The 18,343-nt window shown below is 40.0% G+C and overlaps 1 protein-coding gene and 1 pseudogene across 1 annotated transcript in view; one reads left to right on the forward strand and one right to left on the reverse strand.

Moving 5' to 3' along the window:
• Nucleotides 1–18,343, reverse strand: part of Rgs20 (regulator of G protein signaling 20) — a 130,648-nt gene that overhangs the window by 103,412 nt on the left and 8,893 nt on the right. The gene's annotated exons all lie outside the window — the stretch shown is intronic.
• Nucleotides 16,560–17,754, forward strand: LOC114709690 (annotated as a pseudogene).

Raw genomic sequence — 18,343 nt, forward strand, 5'->3', positions numbered from 1 at the left:
TGGACTTTTCAGTTGCCAGTAAATATTGATTATTTTGTTACAGAAATCAAAACAGAGTAAGACAACATCCAAAAGTAAACTCTTGATCTCTATCATCTTCTCCTGCTGAAGTATTCACTAGAGAGGTAAATGCCAACCTGATTATTATTTTTTGAAGCAGAGTGGATGTTATTTAAAAAAACATTTTTTAACAGACCAAAAACTGGGCTTAATTGGATGAGCAGCACTTTACCCAGAAAAGAGTAAGGCAGCCCCAGGAGCATAGATGTGGGCTTCTCAAGGAAGAATCTCCACAACGTGATTATTTTTGTCCAGGTAAAAACAATCTCATGTCACCAACGTTTAGGTCCCCCCACCTTGATGCTGGAAATTAAACACAGACCTGTTACCGGCTACACAAGAGCCCTGCCACTGAGCCCTACCTCTAGCCCCTTGGTTGTCACTGTTTTAAACTCATTGTCCAATAACTCTTCATATTCACAGATCACTTTGTGTTATCAACTGACTTGACCTTTCCCAGTTTTTATCTTGAAATTTGAACCCCAAGCACCTTAGGATAAGACCTTACTTGGAAGCAGAGTTATTGCAAATATTATTAATCAAGGTGAGGTCATGCCAGAATAGGATGGCAGTATCCTGCTGAGTGGTCTCCATAAAAAGTGGAAATGTGGACCTACTCTTGCACATAGGGAGAATGCTGTATAGGCATGGGGACAGAGATCAGGGTGATGTGTCTACAATCCGAGCAATGCAAAAGATTCTTAGCAAAACACTAGAGCTCAGAAGAGGCCTAGGACAGATTCTCCCTCAGAAGGAATTTGGCTTCTAGATTGCAACACAGAAACCCTGACTGAGTTTCCAGCCTGCTTGTCCTGTCCTGCCAATTTCAGAATCAAGACTGCAGCATCAGTTATTATTTGAATTTGCAAGCTGTTGTCCTGTTTCAGACTTTAGACTTGTCAATTTTCTCAACTTCCTGGGGCTTATTGGAGGTTTAGCAACAAGACTAGGGCTCCAGGAGAATCAGTCCCAAGCACTTCATGCAGCATCTAAATGACACACCCCCCTTCCCCCAGCCAGAGTTCTGGTTCAGCATAAGTCTTTCCATCACATACATGCACACATCTCACATATATTTACATGTATATATGTAAGTACTTGTGAAAGAAATTAGTAAGAATCTTCTTTCTTGTATTTATTGCTGTCTTGATAGTACCCAAAACAGTGTGTGCCCCTTAATAAAGGACTCAATAAATAGTCAGTGAACAAATGAACTATGGATAAGTAAAATTCTTTTAGCTAGAGAGGGCATAGGATTCTTAGGTATGCTGCAACGTGAATGAATCTTGAACATTTTCTACTAAGTGAAAGAAACCAGACACAGAAGACATATATTGCAAGAATCCATTCATATGAGGTACCAAGAACAGGTATATTTAGAGACAGAGAGTAAAACAGAGGTTTCTAGGGGCTGAAGAGAAGGGAGAATGAAGTTATTGTTTGTTTGGAAAGAAAAAAGTTCTAGAAGTAGATAGTGGTGATGGGTATAAAACATGATAAATGAATCTAATGCCACTGAATCACATAATTAAAATGGCTAAGACTGTGAACTGTGTGTTGCTTCGCTTCTATTTCAATGAATAATGCAATGAACAAAATCACCTCTAAACTGCAAGGGGGTGGAGATAAAGCTCAATGACAGAGCATTTGCTAGGATGTGCAAAGCCTGAGTCCACTTCTAGACTCGGAAATCTGAACAAGCAGGGGAGCAAACAAACTCTTCCAGGCCTGAGCTTGCAGTCCACCAGGACAAAGGGAGGGCACAGCAGGTTGATGCTCATTCTGTCGCTGAGTTTTTACTCTCTTGGGTTCTCTCACTTTGATGTATGCTGTCATTATACAAAGCGTTTGTAAGATACACACTGCCTAGTATAATTCTCCTCTCAGTATTTGCTGAAAGGCAGACTATAGCACAGGGAAGTAGAAAGAAATATCTGAAACAGACACAGAAGCAGGGGCTGGATAAGAAGGTTAGAGGGGTGTTTCATGCTACTACACTTTCACTACATTTTTTTAATGGCAAGATGTGGTGGTTTGAATAAGAATAGCCTCCATAGGTTCGTATATTTTAATGGTTAGGGAGTGGTACTGTTTAAAAAGATTAAGAGGTAGGGCCCTGTTGGAGGAAGTATGTCACTGGGGGTGGGCTTTGAGGTTTTGAAAGTTCAAGTCAGGCCCAGTAGTTCACTCTCTCTTCCTGCTGCCTGTGTATCCAGATGGAGAGCTCTCAGCTCTTTCTCCAGCACCATGTCTGCCTGTGTGCCTTTATACTTCCCACCATGATGATAATGACCTAATCTCTGAAACTGTAAACAATCTCCAACTAAACGCTTTCCTTTATAAGAGTTGCCATGGTCATGGTGTCTCTTCATATCAATAGAGCACTGACTAAAACACAAAGTCTCCATACATAGCCTAGGCTAGCCTCATACTTAGAACCCTGCTGACTTGGCCTACCAAATGCTAGTATTATAGACATATACCACCATACCTTATTTTAGTCATTCTTTCAATACTATTTATTATATGTCTTCTATATCTTTTCCTTAAAGGGTTGGAATTCAAAGTGAGTGAGAAAGGAAATGGGCGTCTTTCATGACTGTGTGGTGAATTAGAGGACAGGAAAAACTCTGTAGAATAAACCAGGTAAGTGAACCATTTGGAGATTTTAGTGTGGTGATGTATTGAGTCCCCCAATATACTGTGTCCCCCAATAAAATTTATCTGAGGATCAGAGGAAAAAGCTAACCACTATAAGTAAACATAGAAGTCAGGCAATGATAGCACACACCTTTAATCCTATCACTTGGGAGGCAGGGATCTGTCTGGATCTCTGTGAGTTCAAGGTCACACTGGGGAACAGAGCCAAGCATGGTGACACACACCTTTAATCCCAGCACTAACCATAGAGGTCTTGAGGTCTGTATAGACAGTCAAGAAGTGACAAAACGGGGCAGGAAGAGGAAGTGATGTAGCTGGGCTGAGAGAGTCAATAAGAGAATAGAACAGAAAGGCATATAGGCGTGGGTATACAGGAAGTAGGTCTCTTTGGAGACTGAGGTGCCGGTGAGGTGAGGTTAGCTTGTTGCTTTTCCTATTTCCTTACTCTCTCAGGTTTTCAACCCTATATCTGGCTCTGTGTTTTTATTTAATAAGACCTTTTAAAATTCATCTACATTTTATATTTATTTAAAAAGCAATAGGAAGTTGCTAAAAAGCTGAAAGGAAACAAATGACATGATGCAGCTGAGACTCTGCGCACCAGACTGTACTGCAGGGGTGAAGCAAAGGATGCAGCTGAGACTCTGTGCACCAGACTGCACTGCAGGGGTGAAGCAAAGGTGGCTAGAGAGAAAAAGGAGGCTTAACACTGATCTAGGTGAGAGATGATGATGAACTAGGCAGGTAAGGTGAGTAAAAATGTGGAAAATAAATTTGGTGCAACTTTTAGAGGTGTAATTTGCAGAACTTTAGGTGAATCAAATGAACAGGCTGGTCAAAGAACTAAAGTTAATTTCTAGAGTTCCCCCCACACACACCTTAAACAGCTGGGTGGCTTGCTAAAATGGAGAAATTGCAAAAGATGGGTTTTTTTTTGAGATGCCTATGAGTCACTCCAATGGAAATGTCAAGAAGTTTGCCCCAAGAGAGATTTGAGCTCAAAGTAGAATTCTAGTAGGAAGGAGATATAAATATATCATTAATACAAAGTAGTGTTGATGAGGATGGGGGAATGGGGTGGGGAATGCACAAGCATACTGAATCACCTTATGGCACTTGAAAGATGTCCAGCTATAAATGAGCCATTGATAAAATTTAGTCAGGAAGGTAATATGATCATGACTGTATTTCATAAAACTGAATTTCCCTCTGGTGTTACTTAAAAACAGGCATGCTTGGGAAAGAGGAAACCAGGCCATTGCTTTCGCAATAATTTTTGACATATGATAATGATGTGATCCAAAAGTGTTAAAAGAGATGGAAACAAAGAGGTGTTATGGGTACATTATGTAGGAAATGTAGGTGAATGAGTTTGGGTCTTTCCACAACATTAGATTTTATTGAATAACAATAAATCCACAAGGCACAGTTATAATGGCAACAATTCGCTAGATAATTCCACCTACCTTAGTAACCTGGACAAGGTGGATGCAGGATATCTTAGTCTAATCTCTCTCTCTCTCTCTCTCTCTCTCTCTCTCTCTCTCTCTCTCTCTCTCTCTCTCTCTCTCTCATAGCTGGATATTTTCCTGTGTCCTACACAGTCCTGCAGCCACTCAGACCCAAATAAACACACAGAAGCTTATACTATTTTCAAACTATATAGCCTAATGGCTCAAGCTTCTCACTAGCTAGCTCTTATATCTTAAATTAACCCATTTCTGTAAATCTATGCTTTGCCACGTGGCTTGTGGCTTACTGGTACTTTACATCTTGCTTCTTCTGCTCTGCTTTTCTCCTCTCTAGTTAGAATGTCCTGCTTAACCTTATTCTGCCTCACCATTGGCCAAACAGCTTTAATTATCAACTGATCAGAGTAACACATATTCACAGCATATAGAATGACATCCCATGGTTCTCGTTCTCTCTCTCTCTCTCTCTCTCTCTCTCTCTCTCTCTCTCTCTCTCTCTCTCTCCTTTACAGAATGAATACAAGAGGCTACAGCAAGAGCAGAGCTCAAGAGGTTTCAAGAGTGGGCTGACAAACCCTGGGGAAGATTATTTCTCCCACTCTCAGTTTTCCTTAGTTGCCTATAGCTCTTTCTGGGGTTGAGGCCTCTTGAGCTTTCCCTCTTCATGTTTGCATGTCTGTTGGTATCATCCTTGTTCAGGGCATGTTTAGTCACATACATACAAGTAATATTATATGGACTGAACAGGTCATATTTATATATTTAGAATATATGCAGTATTCTATATGTATGCATATATTCTATATATGCAGAATATATTTATATATATGCAGTATTGAAAGTCACTGGGCCCCTGGAGAGTAGGGCGAGGGGAGGATTGAGTGAAAATGTAGGTACAAGCACATTGAATACATATTCACACACACACACACACACACACACACACACACACATATATATATATATATTCAATGATATATATTCATATCAGAAAAACCAGGCCCAAGAATTTATCAAACACTATAGACCAAGGAAAGGGTATAAATCCCTCACCTGGGGAAAACTGGCCTATCTGTGGTGACAAGAGTCTCACACTAACCTATCATCTGATATCTGATGTGTAGTCAAGAACTAATAGGTTTTCAAATGGCCTTTAGTTAGTTGTCCTTCCACCTATTCCCTCCTTTACCCTCCTCTCCCATTTAATCCTCTTAGTTGCCCTTTTATCTTTCTGTAATACTAAATTGTATTTCCCCTTCCTTGGGAGAGCCTTTCCTGCCCCTGATCCCTTACTAGGTACCTATCTAACTGCTGTGGTTATCTGGATTGTAGCCATAAACCAAAAACTTAAAATCTAACACAAAAGAAAACATGCACTATTTGTGTTTGGGGATCTGGGTTACCTCACAGAATGAATTTTTTCCTAGCTCAATCCATTTACCTGCAAATTTCACTTTTTTTTTTAAAGCTGAATAATATCCCATTGTGTAAATGCACCACATTTTCATTACCCATTTACCAGTTGATGAACATCTAGGCTATTTCCATTTTCTGGCTATCATGAATAGGGCAGCAATGAACATGGATGAGCAAGTATTTCTATAGTAAAATGTAGAATCCTTTGGGTATATGCCAAAGAGTAGTATAACTGGTTCTTGAGGTAGAATGATTCTCAGCTTCCTTAAGAACCTCCACACTGGTTTCCATAGTGGCCGTACCCGTTTGCTCTCCCACCAGCAATGATGGTGTCCTTTACCACACAGAAGCTTTTCAGCTTTATTGATTGTTGGTCTTAATGTCTGTGCTATATTAGTGTCCCAATTCAGAAAGTTCTTTCCTGTGCCATTGAGTTTGAGCCCACTCCCCACCTTCTTTTTTTTCAGATCCAGGATTTCTGGTCTCAAGCTGAGGTCCTTGATTTATTTGAGTTTTGTTCAAGGTGATAAATATGGTTCTATTTGCATTCTTCTACAAGCTGTCCTGTTTGACCTGTACCATTTGTTGAAGATGCTGCCTTTTCTCCAGTGTCTTGGTTTCTTTGTCAAAAATTAGGTGATCATGGGTGTGTGAATTATGTCTGGGTCTTTAATTTAAATCCATTGATCAAGGGGTCTGTTTTTATGCCAATACTATGGTGTTTTTATTACTATGACTCTGTAATAGAAGTTGAAATCTGGGGTGGTGATGCCTCCAACAATTCTTTTATTATTCAGGATTTTTTTTAAAGCTATCCTGGGTGTTTTGTGTTTTTATATGAACTTGAAGATTTTTTTTTCAATTTTTGCGAAGAATTGTGTTGGAATTTTTATCGGGATTGCATTGAATCCATAGATTGCTTTTGGTAGGATGGCCATTTTCACTGTATTAATTGTACCAATCCATGAACATTCGAATATTTCTATCTTCTGATGCCTTCTTTAATTTCTTTTTCAACATCTTAGAGTTTTTAATTATCCAAGTTTTTCATTTGATTAGAGTTATCCTAAGGTTTTGTTTTGCTTTTTTGTTTGTTTGTTTGTTTTTGAGGCTACTGTGAAAGGTACTATTTGTCCAATTTTTTTCTCAATATGCTTGTCATTTGTTCAGGAAAGCTACTGATTTTTGCATACTAATATTGTATCTTGCTACTTTGCTGATCAGCTATACGTGTGCTTATCAAGTATGCATGTTTCTTGGCATAATTTTAGGGTCTTTTATGTATAAAACTATATCATCTGCAAATAAAGGTACTTTGACTTCTTTCTTTCTTTTTTGTATCACCCTCATCTCCTTCAGTTGTTGGACCTTTCTCAGTTTACCCCTCTTCCCCTTTCTCTGGGCTAGCTCCTATTTGTTCCTCAAGGCTCATCTTAGTTCATTTCCTTTAGAGAAGTTCTCCTGAATTGTTTAGCTGTCTGCTGCTCTTTCTCCTGCCACAGCATTTACTGCTGTTAGATCTCAGTTCTAACAGTGCCAGGATTTTGCTAATTTAGCCTCATTTTTAAAAACTTAAATAATAATAATAAAATGAACTATGTATGTACTGAATATTTGTTAATTGACTGAACTTAGAAATGTTATGATATGGAGTTGATAATTGTTGGCTAGGATACTGAATAGATAAAGCTCCATTGTGCTAAGAAATTTTTGACATTTCTTTTGTTTATGTGCATGCACTGAGTGTCCTCCTCAGTTGCTACTCTACTTTATTTTTGAGACAGTCTCTCTCACTGAATCTGGAGCTAATCATTTGACTGGATCGACTGGCTAGTGAGTCCTAGAAATCCTCTGTCTCTACTTCCTCAATGATGGGATTACGGGAGTGGTCCAAGAGGGCCTAAGTTTGTCTTTCCTTTGCATAGGAATTGAGGATGAAAGTTCAAGGCCTCATGTTTATATAGTAAGTGCTTCACAAATTAAGCTGTTTTATCAGCCTTGTTTGAATAATACACACACACACAGAGAGAGAGAGAGAGAGAGAGAGAGAGAGAGAGAGAGAGAGAAAGAGAAAGAGAGACAGAGACAGAGAGAGACAGAGAGAGGTCAAAAGTGAGGCTTTTTATTTAGGATCAGAACATTTGAACCATTTCACCATGTAACCCAGACTGGCCTCACATTCACTGTCTTCTGCCTCAGCATCAAGAGGATTTGGATTATAGCCATGACCCACCATGCCTATAATCCTTTAGTAGGTATGTTTTAAAGCATTGTATTTCATCTTTTTTTTTTTTTTTTTTTTTTTTTTTTTTTTTTTTTTCAATTGCAGCATATCAGAGGCTGGGATAGAAGCTGTCACAGTTGCATGAGCAAGCCTCACAGGTAAGAAGTTTATCATAATGGGTATTCAGAAAAGGCCTGATGCCAAAGGGAACACCTGTTTGTTCCCGTGGTTCCTGGCTGGATCTCCCAATTTCATGCTGGTAGATCCAGAAAATCAACACACAAGATGGCAAGAACAAGGGAAGATATTGTTGTGTTCAAAGTGGGCAATTTGCGGCAGGGCTCAGAAAGGCTGTCTAGGCTTTGTAGCTTTTCCAGTAGTTTCTAATGAAGTGAGCTTTGTGAAGCCTTATTTGGCCATGCAGAGGCCTGTTATTCTCTGGTTTTCTTTCTTTTCTGGCCTGGTTGCTGAAAAAATTTGTAAGCAGTCATTGATTTCTTTGAGTTGGATGTGACTGAATTAGGCTGATTTGCTTAGAATTTTAAAGGGTTGTTTTTCTTGGTGAAGTTGGAGGTTGACACTATTTTGAAAGGACACATTTTAGGAGTTATTCAGGATTCATAACTAACATCAACTTCTTTTAGGGCACATGAGTGTCTGAAAGAAGATTTTTTTAAAACAATTTTAATTAGAAGAAGTCAAGAAATAACAAAACTGCACATTATGGTGGGCATGAAGCAGGGAAACATTTTTTTTGTCTACCAATATATTGATCAATAAGCATTGATTTGGTTCCTACTATGTGCCCAGTAAGCATTAGTGCCACTTGTAGATGGAGATAACAAAGTCAGTAGCTTCTTGAAAGAAACTGGCTACAAACCAAGTATATTGGCTTCAAGGGGTTCCCAGGACCTCATAGGACCCTGGACACAGAGATGCAGGTTCTCTAAGAACATTGGAAGAGCCTACATCTTTAAGGGTTACAGTACTGTTTTTCCTCCAATGCTGGGGATTTAATCCAGGGCTGCCCGTGTTCTAGGCAAGCATTATGCAACGGAGCCACTCCCTAACTCCAACGTTTTGACATACTTATCTCATTTGATTCTTTTTCAAAACAACATATTAAAATTTATATGTGGGTGTTATCATTGCCTTAATTTTATAGATGATAAAACCAAGACTCAGAGAATGAAACCCAACCTAGACCTGAATAAAAAACCCAGTTCTTCAAAGGCTGAGGGGCCCCCAGCTGGATCAGGCCCTCTGAATAGGTGTGACAGTTGATTGGCTTGATCTGTTTGGGAGGCAACTAGGAAGTGGGACCGAGTCCTGTGCTCATTGCATGAGTTGGCTGTTTGAAACCTGGAGCTTATGCAGGGATGCTTGGCTCAGTCTGGGAAGAGGGGACTGGACCTGCCTGGACTGAGTCTACCAGGTTGATCGCAGTCCTCGGGGGAGGCTTTGCCTTGGAGGAGGTGGGAATGGGGGGTGAGCTGGGGGGGAGGGAAGGGAGTGGGAGGGGGGAAAACAGGGGAACCTGTGGCTGATATGTAGAACTGAATGGTATTGTAAAATTAAATAAAAGGAAAAAAAAAAACCAGTTCTTGCACTTCCAAAGACATTATTCTCTATAAAGTCTTACTTCTTTTTTGCAGTTTGTATTAAAGGGATGCTTATTACATGACTTTTTAGGTACTCAATAAAAAGGTATTCTCAAGTAATCAAACTTCAGTGAGTGACAATTAAGTTTTGGATTTTACTAGATGGGAGTCACAAAATGCCTGAACTTCCATGGGGTGTCACCATTTGCTGTTCTTTGTTCCCTTGTATTAGAAAGGAGCCCAGGTGGCTCTGGCTCCCGGGAGCCATTGTTGCATTGCCATGATGTACAGAGCTGGCTGCCCACGAAGCAGCAACTGAGGCTGGATCTTAACTTGGGGAGAAGGAACTTAAAAATGTAGTGAGGTCTCTGCCCCACCCCCAATTTCCTAACATCCAAAAACATTCACTTTTTATTTTCCCTTGTAATTTCATTTCTGATGGAGGAGCCAGGCAGAGTCGTGACTTGGCTTTTGGCAAAAACTGCTTAGAAAATAAGAACCTAGCAAAGTAGAGAGAGGTCACACCATCACCAACAGAATTTCTCTGTAATCAACAGAAGCCAGTGACAGATGTTATCAATAAAGTGTGAATACTGTAACAATGTATCAAATAGTTAAGTAAAATATGACCACGGAAAGAAGGCACTGCTTGAAAGAAAGGATCAGTGTTTGATACCAACTTCCCTCAGTTCTGAAGGTGCAGCCGATTTGGACTAGGATCGAGTGTGGTTCTGAGGAAGGGCTGAAAGTAGCTTCAAACTCCTAGTTGCTTTCCATGTAGCTCTATGTTCCTGTGTTCAGGTATCCTTCTGGATCTACCTGGCCTGCCATAAGAGAACAGAAAAGCTTCACAGAAACCCCATAACCCATCCAAGTCCTATAAGGGGTGGGTAGTCTATCACTCTAGACCCTAGTTAGGAGGACCCATCCACACATTCTTTGCCAAATATAGGGTAGATAAGGTGTGTGGATTTTTCTTTTAGTTGTGATTATAAAACCTATGAACAATAGAATCAAAATACAAGAAATGAAACATCCAAGCCAGGACTTGGTGTGATATGAGCAAGATAATTTTAAGGTTTTCAAATTTTATGGAATAAGCAAGAATAATTGACCCAGGACTGTAGCTAGAGTTTTCCTGCTTTGCCCACAGTCAGGACAAATCTTTGTCACCCGCCAGTCCCACAGCCGCTCAGACCCAACCAAGTAAACACAGAGACTTATATTGCTTACAAACTGTATGGCCGTGGCAGGTTTCTTGCTAACTGTTCTTATAGCTTAAATTAATCCATTTCCATAAATCTATACCTTGCCACGTGGCTGGTGGCTTACCGGCGTCTTCACATGCTGCTGGTCATGGCGGTGGCTGCAGTGTTTCTCCGCCTCAGCCTTCTGCTTCCCACAATTCTCCTCTCTCCTTGTCCCATCTACTTCCTGCCTGGCCACTGGCCAATCAGTGTTTTATTTATTGACCAATCAGAGCAATTTGACATACAGACCGTCTCACAGCACAGGACTAAAACCACCCCCTCTGGACCAGCTTTTCTTTCCTGGGGATCTGAGGTGAGAACATGGGGGTGGAGCAGCTGGAACTTTCTTGGTGTTGTCTTTTGAGCACCTTCCACATACTCATGAATTCAAGCCTGACATCATTAGCCTCTTGTGTCCTGGTTGATTATTTTTATCTCCTAGTTATATGAACTTCTTTTTTTAAAGACAGGGTTTCTCTGTATAGCTTTGCGCCTTTTCCTGGAACTCACTTGGTAGCCCAGGCTGGCCTCGAACTCACAGAGATTCGCCTGCCTCTGCTTCCCGAGTGCTGGGATTAAAGGCGTGCGCCACCACTGCCCTGCTGAACTTTTTTTTTTTTTTTTTTTGAGACAAGGTTTCATTGTGTATCCTTCATTTGCCTGAGACTGTATAGACCAGCGTGGCCATAAAATCCTCTTGCCTCTACCTGCCTCTGCCTCCCAAGTGACAGGACTGAAAGTGAGCATCACCATGCCTTGCCATTCATATGCATTTTAAACAGGTAATTTAAAAAATATTTCTAGATTATATATCTATGATTTTAGTTCATTTGCAGTTTTATTTTGAATAAATATCCTTAGATTGATCTGTCACTTGAAAATGAATCCTGGAAATGTTTATTGTTGAAAATTCAAAATTATAAGCAAAATATATTTTAATGGAAAAGCATGGTTTGCTATATAAGCAATGTCAAATTAAATCCAAGTTATTGTCTATGATTTGAGCTCCATATTGTATATGATTGACAATGTATTTGATTAACTTTAAAAATTCCTTTTCCAGTTATTTTAATAAAGTTGCTATAAAAATCATCCTGTAGCTAGAATATGGCATATATCTGGCATCCCAGCATTTGAGGAATGGAGGCAGGAGAATCAGGAGATCAAGGTTATTTTCAGTAACATAGAGAATTTGAGACCAGCCTGGACTACAAGAGAACCTGATTTACTACTCCCTCAAAATGAACTATTCTGTGGAAGTTTTGAAAATAAACTTCTGAGTGACTTAATTTTGATCTGAATTATGTTTATTCACAGGATGAAAGAAAATGACTTCTCTGTAACCTATATAAAGTTTATTCATGAAGTTCCCAGTAAAAATTCATTTATATCATGCCGTGCAGTTTTCTAAGGTGTTTGTACTGATCTTATTGTAAGATTGAACCTAAAGGTCCCTAGACAAGTACTCTACCACTGAACTATATCCCCAGGCTTTTTGTTTGGGTTCATGATTTACAGTGGGAAAGGCATGGTGTCCCCTTCCCTTGGCTAGGACAGCAAGAATTTGAGGATTTGCTTATACCTGAGTGGATCAGGACACAGAGAAAAGAGTGTGTTGGCATTCAGCTGGCTTTTTCCTTTTTCTTTTTTCCCTGTGTTTGGCAACTCAGCCCACGGGATGGCATCAGTCACAATCAGTTAATCCTTTCTGGAAATCCCCTCAGACAAACACAAAGGTGTGCCTCTTTGGTGATCCTAAGTTCAGTCAAACTGATGGTGAAGATTAACCATCACAGTGTCCCAATCAGAATTTCAAATGGGATTTATAGATGCTCAGATTGTGGTTTCATTGGAGGGTGTGGTGCATGTTTGTGTGTTAGTGTTTCCTGGTACCTTGGGCTTCTCTACATTTCCAGCCAATTCTGCAATTAGATTGGCTAAGGGCCTAGTTTGGTCATGGAATACCTGTGAGTGAAGCCATGGGACCTTCCTCCCTGAGATATCTTAGGTCTTGTTTGTTACTGTAGAACAATATAGTCTCCCTTGCAGACAGACAGGTTGTCTGAGTTGGGCTACCCCTTACTACATTTCTGCTGCTAACACAGAGTACTGTGAACTAGATAATTTAAGAACAAAGGAAGTTTATTTGGCTCACAATCTCAGAGACCAGTAAATTTAATGACATGGCCCTGGCATCTGCTGGGTATGCTGTATTATGGTAAAACATAGAAAGGTGTGACCAAGCTAGCAAGAGAGGGTGGAGGAGAGCCAAAGGTATTATTGTAACAAACCTCTGTTGTGATAATTGACACACTTCTGTGGCAAGAACATTACTTTTGATGACTACACCTTCATGACCAATCACTTCCTGTTAAGCCCCATGTCCTAACAGTGTCACCTTAGGGATCAAGCCTCCAACATGTGGGGAACACACTCAAACCATAACAGCAAGCTAATTTGAAGATTTAACACCTGGCACCTGCTGTTTGTCAGTAAAGATGAAATCTTTTTGTGATTCATTACAAAATCATTCACTAAATTTTATGAAATTTTTTGAGGCATTGAGAAGGTTGTCTTTTGCCATTCAGTTTTAAATTGATCACCATTTTCATTTATTACTGCAAAGGCATTGACTGATATATTAGATACCTCATCAACTTAAAGAATTGTCTAGATAGCTGTGGAATAATAGTCTCAGAGATATAATGAGAATTTCTTACGACAAATTGAGGTATTATTTGACTTTATTTTTAATTTGTTTATCCTTAAAACTCTGTTTTCTATTTTGTTTTCACTTAAACTATATCAATTTTGTGTAATTATGAGGTGCAGTGTGTTTTTATGCATAAACACATGTTAAATGATTAAATCTTCAAGCTTATTAGCATGCGTCATCTCACCTATTTGTGGTTATGGGGGGATGGAGGATGTTTAAAATTCTTTAGTGTCTTTTAAATAAGCAATTTATGATTATTAACTATAGTCACCATACTATGTAACAAAACTAAAACTCTTTTCCTTTGTCAAAGTGAAGCTTAGTGCCCTCTTCCTCAGTTTCTCTTCTTCCCAATGTCACATGGCTTGTCCTGGGTACTGTGAGCTAGAAACTGAATAACTGAAGACCATTTTTTTTTCTGTTCTCAAGCCTTTGTTTATGCTGCCCATCTGAGGAAAGCAATGTAAAAGCATGGTTATGGACAGCCCAAGGCCCTGGGTCTGCAGCCTATTGAGCACATCCATTTCTGGCTCATTTGGAAAGACCTTCCAGTAAGTCCTGGACTGCCTGAACTTATGCAGAACAAATAGGGCAGACCGAATCCCAAGAAAACTCACTGAACAGGTCCAAGAATGCCAGAAGAATTAAGTTAACTGCTATGAAGTTATTTTCAGAGGACTTTTAGAAAGAAAAGACACAACTTTGCGTTCAGTTAACTCATCATTTCTCAAGAAGAAGTAGAATGGAGTATTATTGCTTTCAGAACACATTGATGGTGAGTTCTTGGATGCCACAAGGATAACTGCTTTCTCACTAAGGTAATTTTCCTGTCTTCTTTCTTCAATGTTTTCCTTACACGAAGTACTATCGTTTTAGTAGTTGCACTTGGAGTCCTCGAAATTTATTTTTCTCCATTCACCACTTAAAATATCAAAATTTAGCTCAAGGAATCACACAAGGCTGGAAGTATTTAGGACCACAGTCCTGGAAAGGCACTGGAATGAAGTGGAAATGATGTTGAGGAAACAGCTCTCTTGTCTTATCCCTGGTTATATTTATTACTGGGAAAGAATGCACACACAATAGACACACACACACACACACACACACACACACACACACACACATATAAATCTGTATTCAGATATTAAGGTCTCACCAGACTGGCTGTAATGTTGTCTTTCTTTCTCATGTCTCCTACCTTGGAAGACTACTGACCCAGGATATATCTGGCCTCGCATTTGTATTCTTTGTCATAAAAGAAAGTAAAACAATCTGATGAAGATAGAAATATGTGGGTGTATGTCGATACACTGATTGTGGGAGTATTCATTTTATAGTAAAACAGTGCCTTGTTAGAAAACTTGTAATTAATTCATGTGGGTAGAGTCATTGAGAATGCTGTATTCAAAAGTATAAGATCTCAGTTTACCTTTCTTCTTTTGAAACAGGGTCTTGAATTTGTTATGTAGCTAAGGGTGGTCTTGAACTCCTGTCTCCATCTCTACCAAGTGCTGGTTTCACAGTTGTTTAGCATTTTCTTTTGAGGCACTTGGCAGTTGGCCAGGCATGGTACCCAACACCTTTAATTATAATACTCAAGAGACAGAGGCAGACAAATTTCTATGAGTTCAAGGACAGCCTGGTCTACACAGTGAGTTTCAGGGCAGCCAGAACTACACAGTAAGACCCTATTTTAAAAGGAGGAGGAGAAGGATAAAAGGGAAGGGAAGGGAAGGGAAGGGAAGGGAAGGGAAGGGAAGGGAAGGGAAGGGAAGGGAAGGGAAAGGAAGGGAAGGGAGAGGAGAGGAGAGGAGAGGAGAGGAGAGGAGAGGAGAGGAGAGGATAGGAAAGGATAGGAAAGGATAGGATTCTGGACATTCTAACGGGGCCTCATTAAGATTCTGGAAGAAAAAACTCAGAAGTCTTAGGAAATACCTGAAATGAAGGCTCTCCCCCTTAAGGGTATGTAAAGAGCAAGGGCTGCAGAGGAGATGCTCAGACCAGCCTGAAGGAGACGCATTCCAGTCTGTTCAGCTGCTGCAAGTCCTGCAGCTGGAGGGGCTCCAGATGGCACAAACTGTCACTCATGCTGGTGTGAGCTTCCGGTGATGCTACTGTGTTTGAGTTGTTCCTGCTCTGGTATGGAGCCCCTCCACATGTGATGTGGAGGCCAGAGAAGGACATCAACTGCTCTACCTCATTCTCTAGTGACAGGGCCTATCACAAAACAAGAAGCTCGTCTATTTCAGATAGGCTGGCTGGCCAGTGAGCTCCTGGAATCTACCCATCTCTGCCATCTAAGGATGAGGTTACAGGCACATGGAACCATGTTCAGCTTGGATGTGTAGGGTAGGAATTCAAATGCAAGGCCTTGCACATCGAGTACTTTTACTGACATCCATCTTGCCAGTCTAGTCTACTTTCTAAATTGCTTTTGGCAACTATCAGGTTAGCACTGAAATCAGTCAGAAAACCCAGATTCATGTCATCATTTATATGATCTCCCATGTGTAACCAACTGTATTTCCAAACTTGTTTTTTAACTTCTGAACCTGGTCTGACAGCCTCAATCTACTGACTTAATGAAGTTGGGCAAGGATTCAAATGAAAGGAACAACCAGAAAAGCTACAATAATAAATGTAAGCAACTAGCATGTTGGCAACATCAATCTAACCTGCTTGTCAAATTTTTTAAACTTTTATTCTGCAATTGGTATAAATTTACAAGGAGATCAACATTGGCACAGTTCATATTGGCTATGCAGATTTCCCATGTATTACATGCACTTTTGTGTTTGTAAATATGCGTATGTTGCTATGTGAAGTTTTATCACATCCTAGACTTGTGGACCAGTCATGACAATCAATATGTGTCACTGCAAGGCTCCACTAAGCCATTCCCCACCTTTTTCTAGCTATACCCACCGCTTTCCCTTCATCTCTAATCTTGGGCAACAACTAATCTCTTCTCCACCTTCATGATTTTATTCCAAGAATGGTATATAAATGGAATCATACAGTATGATCTTTGGGAATTAGCTTCTTGTCGTTCAGCATTGCTTTGAGCTCTGTAAGAGTTGTATTGCATTACATGTTGTTTCCTGCCCTCACTCGCCACTGACAGCCTCCTGCACTCCCACTGCAGCCCCGCAAAAAATGCTTCCACTACCAATCATCTTCCCGATGAGACAGGTGTCCTGGGCACTGACTCATCATCTCACTTGGCCCGATGCCAAAAGATATAAAATTTGTTACAGATGCCTGAGCCTTCATGCTTCAAGATGTAGACCTTTCAGCCAATGCTGTAGTTGTTACCCATAGGGAAGAACATTGCTTATTGAACAGAGTTGGGGAAGTACCAAAGTTATAAAGATGGGGTCACTGTTGCAAAGTCAATTGATTTAAAGACTAGATACAAAAACACTGGAGCTAAACCTGCTCAAGATGTTGCCAATAACACAAGTGAAGAGGCTGGGCATGGCACCACCGTTGCTACTGTTTTGGCCTCTTCTATTGCCCAGGAGGACTTTGAGAAGGTCAGCAAAGGCGCTAGCTAGTCCAGTGCAGATCAGGAGAGGTGTGATGTTGGCTGTTGATGCTGTAATTGCTGAACTTAAAAAATAATCTGAATCTGAGACAACCCCTGAAGAAATTGCTCAGTTTGCAGTTTCTGCAAATGGAGACAAAGACATTGGAAACATCATTTCTGATTCAATGAAAATGTTTGGAAGAAAAAGTGTCATCACAGTAAAGTATGAAAAAACCCTGAATGATGAATTAGAAATTATTGAAGGAGTGAAGTTTGATAGAGGATATATTTCTTAGTATTTTATTAATACTTCAAAAGGTAAAAATGTGAATTCCAAGATGCCCATGTTCTGTTGAAGGAAAAGAAATTTTCTGGTGTCCAGTCTGTTGCACCTGCTCTTGAAATTGCCAGTGCTCATCTGAAGCCTGTTGATAATTGAGAAAATTCTGCAAAGTTCCTCAGAAGTTGGTTATGATGCTATGCTTGGAGTTTTTATGAACACAGTGGAAAAGGGGATCATTGATCCAACAAAGTTTGTAAGAACTGCTTTACTGGCTGCTGATGGGGTGGACTCCTTGTTAACTACAGCAGAAGTTGTAGAGACAGAAATTCCTACAGAAGAGAAGGGCCCTGGAATGGGTGGAATGGGAGGGGGTATGGGAGGTGGTATGTTCTAATGCCTAGAATAGTGTTTTGCCCTTATCAATGAACTGTGATGGGAAGCACAAGGGAGGTTCCTCATTGATAACTTCAGAGAAGTCACATGAAGAAAATGACTGGAGAGAAGGCTGACTGATCATAGTAACCATCAGTTATTGATTTCTATTGGCAATATATAACGGTTTACTGCTGTCATTGTCCACACCTACAGATTTTTTATTTTGTATTTTTAAATAAAGATGCTTGTACATTCCTGATACTAGGTGCAAGAGCCATATACCAGTGTCCTGCTTTCAGCTTAAATCTCTGAGGCGTTGCTACTATTCTTGTGTCACCAGATGAAAAGTTCAGAATCAGCCTTTCTGTGGAGAGTGAGAATATTTGTGTTTAAAGTAGAAAACTCTACAATTACACAACAACCTTTGTGTAATAAACATTTTGTTTAAAGTTAAAAAAGTTGTTTCCTTTTGGCTGCTTCACAATATTCCAAGATGTGATGTACTGGTCTATCATAGTCTGTTCCCTCATTAATTCTTAAAGGATTTTTGGGAATATTGCAAATAAAGCTGCTGTAGAATTGTACAAGATGTGTCTGAATGTGATTTTTCCACCTCTCTGGAATACATGCCCAATAGTGAAAGTACAGGAAGAGGCACATTCAGTGTCCTAGGTTGGCTGTACCATTTTAAGTCCTCACAGCAATGTGTGAAAGGTGGGGTTTCTCTGCATTGTTGCCAGCATTAGGTAGTAT

The sequence above is a fragment of the Peromyscus leucopus genome, chromosome 2 (genome assembly GCF_004664715.2).
Source record: "Peromyscus leucopus breed LL Stock chromosome 2, UCI_PerLeu_2.1, whole genome shotgun sequence".
Classification (NCBI taxonomy): Eukaryota; Metazoa; Chordata; class Mammalia; order Rodentia; family Cricetidae; genus Peromyscus; species Peromyscus leucopus.